The sequence below is a fragment of the Macrotis lagotis genome, chromosome 6 (assembly GCF_037893015.1).
Source record: "Macrotis lagotis isolate mMagLag1 chromosome 6, bilby.v1.9.chrom.fasta, whole genome shotgun sequence".
NCBI lineage: Eukaryota > Metazoa > Chordata > Mammalia > Peramelemorphia > Peramelidae > Macrotis > Macrotis lagotis.
In genome coordinates, this window is record NC_133663.1 from 135,783,087 (window position 1) to 135,794,135 (window position 11,049).

The window sequence follows — 11,049 nt, forward strand, 5'->3', positions numbered from 1 at the left end:
ATACACAAGCAAATATCCCCAAAAGTAAGAAAGTCATGACTTCAAGGAGCTTACATTCTCTTCTAATTAGGAAGACAGTAGATATTAGGGGATGGTGGTCAAAGAGGAATAGTTTAGAAAATTGTAGGGATTGTGAGTGACTCTTTGTTTTTAATTTGATTCATTTGATTATAATCTCCCCAAACCATCTGAAAAGCCTCTATTCCTGAGCAGATCAAGGGTAGAGATTAAATATCAAGGCTTGCCTTTACCTAATTTGCATCATTAGATTTGACTTCTCTGCAATATCTCTAACCTCCACATATAGGGGTTTTGGGCATGGAGATAGAGTAAGGACAAAATTCTGCATTTATCTTCATATTTATGTTTAGAACATCATAAAATTCCATAGGATTCTGTCCTTTCCTCTTTTTGACACTACACATGCTTGGAAGACCTTTCCACATTCTTCCTCACATATCTTGGTGTGTTGACTGTCTCATCACCAATATATGTGCCTTTGCTACCTCATGCTTGTCTTTGGATCATAGAAAAAGATGAGGCAATTTTTAGTGAAGGACCTTCTTTTACCAATGCATACTTGCAACTATTATGCAATTTATAGTCTCTTTAAACAAATTTGCACACACACACGCATACACATATATGTATATATTTATGCATATATGTATGTGTATAAAATTGTTTAAAAGAAATTTTAATATAATAAAATATATTTTCCCAAACCTTTAAAAAATAACAGAATATAAAGATAGTCCCTGTCCTCTGGGGAAGGTAACATAAAAGGAAGTAGAAAGGTCTAAAGGAACAGGAATTGGGGACATGGTTGAAAACGTTTAGATGGTCAGACATGCAGCCGATAGAGTAATGAAGGAAGACATGTCTGGTTGGAGTATTCTCCTTAGAGTGAAAATAGAAACAACCAGTCAATATGAGGAAGAGGCTGAAAGGGTGAGACGTTCAAGACTGGAGTTAAGGGGTGGCTAGGTGGCGTAGTGGATAAAGCACTGATCCTGGAGTCAAGAGTACCTGGGTTCAAATCCGGTCTCAGACACTTAGTAATTACCTAGCTGTGTGGCCTTGGGCAAGCCACTTAACCCCGTTTGCCTTGCAAAAACCAAAAAAAAAAAAAAAAGAGTGGAGTTAAGTTATAGAGTGAAGAGGTTTCTGTAGCAAGGTACAGAAAGTCTAGTGATTCAGGTTTAAGGAGAAGAAACATAGCAGACATCCTTCAGTGAGCACAAGTACAACTGGTTTTCGGAAAGCAAGTACAGTACTTAATAACTCTATTATAAATTTCATCTTTTCAGTGTCTTCTTATCATCATTCCAGGCCATGGAATTTTTAAATTTTCTTTTTAAAATTGAATTATTTATTTTTCATTTTGTCTTTGTTGATCTATATCTTCATACAAACTCTTAAAAAAATGTTGAATTGGAAAGGCTAATCATGGAATTCTGTGACTTTAAACTTTAGACCAATCCTTTCTCCTTATCCACCTTACCCATATATGTATATATATATATATATATACATATATATATATATATACATATATATATGGATATATATATCCATATATATAATAATTAGTGGAAACATTATAACTTGTATGTGTATACATTCTTGAGTCAGAAAGCTCAAGACATACTTCTCATGCATGCTGATTATGGAAGCTTGGGCAAGTTATTTAACCCCAGACAACTCTCTATGACTCTAAATTGCAGAATAGTTGCAAGTATGGTAAAAGAAGTTCCTTCACTAAAAATTCACAACTAATGTTATATAACAAATATGGATTCCTCTTAACCATCATCATCATCATCATTAGGTGGATTAACAAGTAGGAAACTTTCTAACTCTACTACTATTCAGATTATTTACAAAGTTCAAAATATCCATATGGGGAATAGATTTGAGGATATATGTTAAATGTGTGAGAAATGTATATATACATATATATATGTATATATATACTGAGGTGTTTGAGGTGAGAAGCATTAAGAATATTCATTTAAATGTTGTTAACAGTTTTTCCAGAAAGAAATAAAAAATAAAACAAAACAAACAAAATGAAAATATGGATGATAAACACTTAAATTTAATTCACATTATTAACATTTTATCTATTATTTTCTTCAGGCTAAACAATTAATACAATAAACTTATACCATTTGAAGATTCTGAGGTAAAGATAATTTTACAAATTTGACATTCCTTAGAGATGGTTTGATCTGGCTCCTCTGCATTCTCTCTGTCCCTGTCTATCTGTCTGTCTGTCTCCCTGTTTCCTTTTGTTTCTCTTTGTCAGTCTGGGTTTTTTTTTTGCATCAATTTTTTTTTTCTTTCTCCATCTCTGAATATTTTTCTTTGTCTTTTTGCCCCAAGTTACTGCAATATCTTTCACATACGTATTACTTTTGGATGTATAATAATATTTCTTCATTTAGAGTTCCTGTTTACTTTCACAAAGCCTTGCCAGTCATTTCATTCTGATAGGCTTAATCTACCAGAATGCAAAATTTATAGCTTTCTCCCAAACAAATTTTAATCCATGACAGATTTTAGCTAACTCCTGTTTCTGGTAATTAGAAATAGGTAGAATTTAATGGATATTTAATGGATATGACAAAATCTTAATATGGTAATCTGCTAATGATATTGTAGTACCCTGACAATCTTGAAAATATGTTAAATGGAGAAAGCAAACTTTCCCCAAGCAAAATGTTCCAGTTACTCCTTTAAATAACAACAACCAAAAAAAGTTTCAAAATATCTTAATCTTCAAGTACTTATGTGATTTCTTTTGCTCTAAATAAATGATCTTTTAGATAAAATGAATAATAGCTAATGGAAAAAACTCTTTAAAACCATGAGTCTATAATGGGACTCCCAGGTAACCTTTAAAGTAACTGACTGGCGGAATTGTCAGAAATCCCTCAACTGTAGCAAAATGTGTCCTGAATTCTCCTATAAATAAAACTAAAAAGGATCATTAAGAACCTTATTAGTTTAAAGCTAACAGAACAAAAAGCAAGTTTTAAACTAATAAGGGGTTGAATGAGTTCCCTTTAGGCAGCTATTAAGGGCATTCACCATCACTTTCCGTTGTTGAGGGAATTTTGACAATTCCCTTTAGAAATCACCTTAAAAACTACTCTACCTAACTGATTAGGCCTAAATATTGATTTGAGCTGTCTGCAGGTTAGCAGAGAAGGCTGCAAGTCATCTAGCAGTTCACATTCTATTTTTAGAATTTCGTAAGTGTTATAGCTTCAAAGATATTAATAGTTTATCCTTATATTTGTAGAGAGATTTAAAGATTTCAAAGTATTTTCAATTCAACTTAATTCAGTTATTCAGAACCTACCTTATACAAAGCACAGTATGAAAGGAGAGAATATTTGTATTTGAGGGGAGAGGAGCCTTTCATTTATTTCTTTTAATATTCAGAGCACCTAAGAAGTAGCAAGGACCAAGACTCAATTAAAATCCTCAAAATTCCTGTGATAGATGACTCTTGCCTTCCATTTAGCTCAGTCCAAGGGACATAGCTTTTATCTATATGTTTTTGAAAGACCTAAGCTTTGGATATGAATTAGATTGGCATAAAATGATATGAAATATTCTGACTCTAAAATTCTTCTATTCTTTTTTAATCAATGATTGTATAAAAGATAACACATCAAGAAGTATATATTTTACTTCCATGATATATTTCACTATTAAAAGAAATGTTCAATCTTTTTCAAAGAAAGTTCAGATTAAAGTAATGGTCAGTTGGTTGCCTTCTTTCCCTAATGGACACATACATTTGGCAAACCTTTCTATTAAAATATATATTATTTTTATTACATATTTTCCCATGAAAATATAGTAAACTATATTGATATTCTTTTTTTCTTTTGTTTTTTTTTTTTTTTGCAAGGCAAATGGGGTTAAGTGGCTTGCCCAAGACCACACAGCTAGGTAATTATTAAGTGTCTGAGACTGGATTTGAACCCAGGTACTCCTGACTCCAGGGCTGGTGCTCTATTCATTGTGCTGCCTAGCTGCCAACAGGAGGCCTACTTTTGTCCTTAAATTACCTTGTCCATCAATAGGTGTGATCTGAAACATCAACCTCTAGGTAGTCTGTCCAGGTTGGGGTGGGGGTATGATCTCCAACGTATGAAAGGACTGAGCATTGTGGGAAGAGGCAGAGGAAACAGATATCAATTAAAAGATCATCAAAGCAAAATATATCTGAAGGGATTCTTGTTAAGATTAAGAATAGTAAACCATTGTTCTGTTAACAATTAAGGAAGTTCTCTCTAAATTCACTTGATTTAATATATCTAAGTGAGAGTTGGACCTATCCTTCACTCTGTTCTCTAATCTTTAAAAAGGAGGCTTTAAAGATGAATTTCCAAATACATATATAAGTTTGCATGTGCAGGTGTGTGAGTATATATTTATTTTCAAGTTTTTCTAAATGAGATGTGAATAGTTTTGTCTTTTGGCCTTTGGAGAGTACAATAGAGAACACAGAATACTTTATCTAGTACTATGATCTCTGGAATCAAAGAAATCCTTCTTTCTGACAGAATTTACTTATTAAAGTGGTCACTACTTCTTGATTTTATTATAATGGTTATTGCCTTTGATGACTGACTAAAAGAAAAAGGGTAAACAGTTTATCAAAGACTCAACTCTAATAGGATCTTTGAGGTAGAGATACATGTGTTTTACATTTTAGGATGGAATTAAGGAAAGAAGGATAAAAAAGTAATAATATCATTATCTAACATTTATTCAACATATTAAAGTTTTCACCTTAAACTAACTGATATTTTTATCCTCCCAACAATCTGAGGCTGAGAATTTAAGTAACTTGTCTAACATGAGAATGGTTTTGATCTTATGTTTTGAGTTTGACAATCTATTCATATGCTTTTTGAAGGAATACCTGAAGGACTGAAAAAAAGAGGAAGGGAAAGAGAAAAAAAATGATGAAAGAAGGAAAAAAGTAAGGAAAGGAAGAAGGGACAGAAGAAAGAAAGAAAAAAGAAGGAACAAAGGAAGGAAGGAAGAAAGAAAGAAGGAAGGAAGGAAAGAAGAAAAGAGAATTATAATCACAAATTTAGTGAAATTTCATTTATCATTGAAACCTTACTCCAGGTCCACCTGAGTTTTCTCTTTTCTTTGATTTACTCCCATGGAGGAACCCAATCTGAGTTTATTATGTAGAATTAGAAGGTTGTGTCTTAGATCTTCCTATACATATTTAAATGCAAAAGCAGACTGTTTTCCTATAATTGACAGAAGAATAAAATGTCAATGTTCCTTTGGCCTCCAGTAAACTAATTATGTAGTCTTTAGAAGGCAGCAGGACTCACTGAATTAATTAAGCAACAAATCAGTACTTTAATCCTGAACTTACCATTGAATTGCTAAGTAGCCTTAGGAAACATTTACCTTTCCCAGTTTCCTTAACTAAACTGATTCCCTGTGGAGGTATAAAGAGCAATAAAGTAGAATAAAAAATAGTTGTAAAGCATTTTACAAATGTCAAATACTCTTACTTTATGAATTAAGCAAATTTCTGTTTGGTTTATAGATACTAAAATTTTGAAGTATCACTCTCATTTAATGGATAAATTTGTTTTGATATGTTATTAAGGGGGATATTGTTGATGCTTTAAGATTTATTGTTTTCCATTGTTCCTCTTAAGATATCAGATTCCTCACTTACTTCCAACTTTGCAAAAGCATGATAAATTGAGTCAAAGAGGAGTGAAATGGCATGGAATTATATCGAATTGGAGAGGGGAGAGGGAATGAAGCTGGAGGAGGGGGAGGGGAGGGTAGGCAAGGAGTGGGAGAGAGAGAGACAGAGGGCAGCCAGCCATGGGGCTTGGTTTAACCAGGCCACATGGTGAGACCCAGTGTGCTCCATGTGTATTAAGGATGAGCAAGAAAAAGCCCTCTCCTTCAGGATGGGGGAACCAAAAGAAGCAAGAGCTCTAAGGGGTGGCACTTCCTGTTACATAACCTATGGTAGATTGACAGAGGATGGTGCTTGGGGAGTGGTGTTACACCTTGGACCAGGTATTTTCTAATGGTAAACAAAGTACTGGTCCTTCTTGTCCCAAGGTGCTTGACCTCCAAGTTCAACATTTCATTTCCTGTTGCACCAGCATATAAGATTAAATTAAACGGGAAAATTCGGGACCAGATACCAAACAGCAGGGTCCAGGGACAACATGATATAGTCAACAATCAAGGTCAGTTTATATCTCGGGGCAGACAGTCTTCAACAAATAACAAGATTTTAACATCATTAAAACTACATTCATAATTCTCTACATCATTTCCCTGCATTACTATGTATATTTGTTTAAGGGGAAGATGGATTGGATAACCATGTACTTGGACAAGGGTACTTTAGAGCCATAGTAAGGGTATATTGCTCAACTTTTCCTAAAAGTTTGGGCATGACCAGAGATCTGTTTTTTGCTCTGGTTCAGATAATGGAGACTATACCAAATATCACTGGTGACAAGACATAGATAAACCAATGATTCTATGGGCCATAAATCAGCTTATAGCCCCTTCTGAGGCAATCATTTTGGGGAAATACCCAGTATTAGCACTACTCTGGACTTTTGGGGTCCTCCTTTTAAGCAGTGAAACAGTAATCACACAAAAGACATCAGGACATAAGACTAAATTTCAGCTTTCTTTTTATTTCCTTTCCTCAGCAGTAACTAGACAACATTCTAAGACATAAATTTTGTTGATACTAGTGACTATTACTTCATAACTTTGAGATGTAAGGAGTTACTTGTAGCTGACTGCTAGTAGGAAGTTCTACTTGCAATAGAGATGCTTTTCTAATAAATATTTGCTGTCCAATGAGTTTATGATGATTCCTGGGAAATAAAACCACAAACTAGCTGACCAGAAGGTCTGGTTCAAGAATTGTGGCTTAGATTACCTAGTAGAATTTCTGAATCAGTTCTCTTCAGATTGACTGCTGCAGTTTCTGTTTTTCTCACCTTTCTCTGTTTACTTCTTTATAGAAGTTTGTTCAATTTTAATATCACTTGTTCATGGGAATTTTGGATATGAATGTCTCATTTGCTTTCATAGTCATCATATTCATACTGCAAAGCAAGAATTAAAGTGTAAAGTAAAAACAATTTCAATATCATGGTAATTTAAATGTGAGATAGTGGAATATGGACAAATCTTAGAATCAAAGGTACCAATCTTTGATAATGTATTACCTTGGCAAGCTATTCAACCTTTCTAGTGTCAATTCCTTCATCAAGAAAAGGAAGAGGATGATTTGTTGTTGACAGGTATTGGGAAGTGCTACTTGCAATTGATTTCAAAAATCTCTTTTATGAACTCTATCAAATTTTCATACCATTTAGCATAAAGAAAATGCTTCTATTAGTTCTACCTGTCACCTTCCTTCTACTTCTGTTGTCTCCTTGTCTTTTTTTCCTTTGTGTAAAGCACCAGTTATCATTTCAGTTCCTAAACTTAATCCAATTCAGGAATCTTATAAAATAAACATTATTTAATTAATTCAAATTAGTTCAGTGGTATTGAAATGTAAGTAATATAACCTCGAATCTTTACAAAAATAATTTTATACTCATATTTTTTTCATGAAATATTCATACTTTATTTTATCATATTTATTCTAGCTTTCTTGGTTTATATTTCATTCTTGTCAAATTGTTATAACTTCATAACAAAAAAACAATAAAGCACTGATTTTTATATTTACTTATCAATAAATTTATTTAAAACAAAATATTACATTTAAATATAATTAAAGTTCTTGATTATCAATATTAAATATTTATCAAATATTTTAAAAGTCACAGATTAAAAACAAATTTCTTATATTATTCTCTCAACATGGGGAAATGTAATAGATTTTGTCAATTTCAACTTTTGCATAAAGATTAAATGAAAATATTAAATATTGATTCCACCATGGTTTTCTTCTGACATAAACTTATATACCAATTGTTAATAAAAGTGGCAGACTACACCAGTAAAGTGAATCTGCACCTGTAGACTCAAATTTCACCTGATGAAAACAGTATATTAAGTAATCATTGGACTGTGTTCATGTCAGTTAAAATGAATTTTCTATGGAATCTTGCCCAATTTGACTGTTGATTCAGTTTAGTTTTCACTGAAAAAAAATTAGATATATTCATGCAGGTGTTGTTCTTTAAAAATATCCAATAATTTTGCCTATAAATAATAGGGAGTAAAAATGGAAAAAAGTTTGGAAAACTCTTAAATTAAGTCATTACATTTTTGAATAGTGTAATAAATGGTAAAATGTAATTTTAAAAGAAAGAAATAGCTATATAATATTATTCAACTTCCCAAATGAAGAAGGTATTGGTTACTTTACATAATTTTCCAATTTTTGGAAAAAAGTGGTAGAAATTTACATGCCAGAGTGAAGCCTCATAGAAAAAGAAAACAAAACCCCAAAAAACTAATATTAACTCATCTCTGGCATAAACTGGCTCCATGAACTGACAAAAATTTAAGTTTCAGAGACAATCCTGTGTGGGACCAGAGCTTTGTGTTATATCATTGATTCAACTTAAAGAGAATAATTTGAAGACCTGGACTAGAGAACAGTAAGGAATTTGTTTACTCTTCTTGAGAAGAGAGCACAACCTCTGTAACATGAGTTACAGGTCTAGGAGGAGTCCAAAGTACTGAGGCATGCAAGTCCCTTTTATCCTATTTCCTATTGTAGTGCAGTCCCCTGACCCATACCTATTGGCTAGATAGTTGGGCTCACAATCTTTCCACAATGGCACAATCTTAGCCAATTGTACAAAGCATTTTCAAGTCTTATTTGCATAATTATTCAGATTCAGCTTTATCATATCAAAGGGAGATAATTCATTTTGCCTTATCCCAGAGATAATTCTGTATCTTTCCATATATGGAGTCAATCAGCATAGTGCTGTATAATCTTTGTTACCACTTGACCTTGGGGAAGTGGAAACTGCAATTCTTCCTGATGTGGCTTTGAGGAAAAAAAGAAGACTCATTGAAACCATGAGGGAGTCTTCACTAAGTCTTAGTTCTGCTCAGTCCTGAACTGCACTGGAGTTTATGAAGTTCCTAATTTTTTTTACCAATTTTATCAATTTTTTTTTTTACCAATAAAATCACAAATCTCTCCCCATTGCCAATTTATGTTGTCTTCAATAGCAAAAGAATCCAAAAGCACATATGTTGTATATGCAGTCTGGTAGGACCTTGGATAGACTGCATGATCTGGGGTCAGAAAAACCAAATTTACTCCTAGACTCTTGGTGATTGATCATGAAAATGTCACTAAACACCATTTGACTGAGTTTCCTCATATATAAGATGAGCTAGAAAAGGAAAAGACAAAGCATTCTAGTATCTTTGCCAAGAAAACCTGACTAGGGAGGTTCTCACAAGGTATTTGCATATGACTAGTAAAATTCAACAACCACAACAACAAATAAATCTTGTAGAAGGAAATTAGAGAGAATTAATGTGCTTTACAAGAACTTTGATAAATCCCAAAATTCAAATTTTTGACTAAAGCACTCACTATTGATAATAACTTCTAGGAAAGTAGTCTGGCAGAAACTAGGATAGACCAATATCTCAAATTTCATGCCACAATAATATCAAAATATATTCATGATTTAAATTCAATTGATGATATAAACACGTTAAGGGACCATGGGAAAAATTTACTTGTCAGAGCTACTAAAGTTATAAGAATTTATAATCAAGTCAGGGATAAATTGTATGATTTTCAAAACATGAAATTTAAAAAGTTTTACACAGGGGTGGCTAGGTGGCATAGTGGATAAAGCACCAGCCCTGGAGTCAGGAATACCTGGTTCAAATCCGGTCTCAGACACTTAATAATTACCTAGCTGTGTGGCCTTGGGCAAGCCACTTAACTCCATTTGCCTTGCAAAAACAATAAAAAAAAAGTTTTACACAAGCAAAACCAATTCAGCCAAAATAATTAAAAAAGCAGAAAACTGGGAGAAAAAGAAATTTACAGCAAGTTATTTTAATAAAGATCTCATTTACAAAATTCATAAGGAATTGTGCATGTTTATAAAAATAAAAGTCATTCCCCAGTTGAGAGATAGTCAAAAGGTATGAACAGTCAGATTTCAGAAGAAATCAAGGCTATCTATAGTTATATTTTTAAAAATGCTCAAAATCACTAACAATTAGAGAAGTAAAAGTTGACACAATCTCACACTTATGAGATTAGCTAAAATGACAGAGAAGGGAAATGACAAATATTGGAGATGCAAAAAATAGGTACATTAATATGCTGTTAATAAAATTATGGGTTGGTCCAATCATTCTGGAAAATAATTTGAAACTCTGACCAAAGAGGCTATAAAACTGTGTTGATCTTTTAGACACAGCAATTCTGCTACTAGATCTATATTCCAAAGAGGTTTAAAAAATAATAATAGTAGTGTTCGCTTCAGCAGCACATATACTAAAATTGGAATGATACAGAGAAGATTAGCATGGCCCCTGCACAAGGATGACATGCAAATTCGTGAAGCATTCCATATTTTTTTCAGTAACTCCTCTTATAATATTAATAATACAGACAGGAGAAGTTGTTATGGCCCAAAATATTCTGTAATGAAGAGAGAAATAGTAAAAGGATAAAGTATTCAAAATAATAATAATAATAATAATAGTAAATAGTAAATATGTTCAAAAATATTTATAGAAATGAGTTTTGCAGTATCAAGGAAATGGAATTTGAGGGGCTATCCATAAAATAGGGAATGGGCTGAACAATGTGTAGTATAAGGTTGTGGTGAATACTATTCTGTTATAAGATTGCATGATGGGAATAGTTTCAGAAAAAATAGGAAAATGTTTTTTGCAAAATGAAGTGAGTTGAACGCAAAGAACATACGTAGTAGTAGCAGCAATTTTACAATGACTATTAATTGTCTAAGACTTTTCTCTGCTCATTAACATGAT

The 11,049-nt window shown here is 32.7% G+C and overlaps 1 non-coding gene across 1 annotated transcript; it reads left to right on the plus strand.

The window, feature by feature from the left end:
- The first annotated feature begins 10,522 nt into the window (after positions 1-10,522).
- LOC141492433 (U6 spliceosomal RNA) lies at positions 10,523-10,629 on the plus strand. The gene has a single exon (XR_012469903.1). It is a non-coding gene; the product is annotated as a U6 spliceosomal RNA (small nuclear RNA).
- Positions 10,630-11,049: the final 420 nt, after the last annotated feature.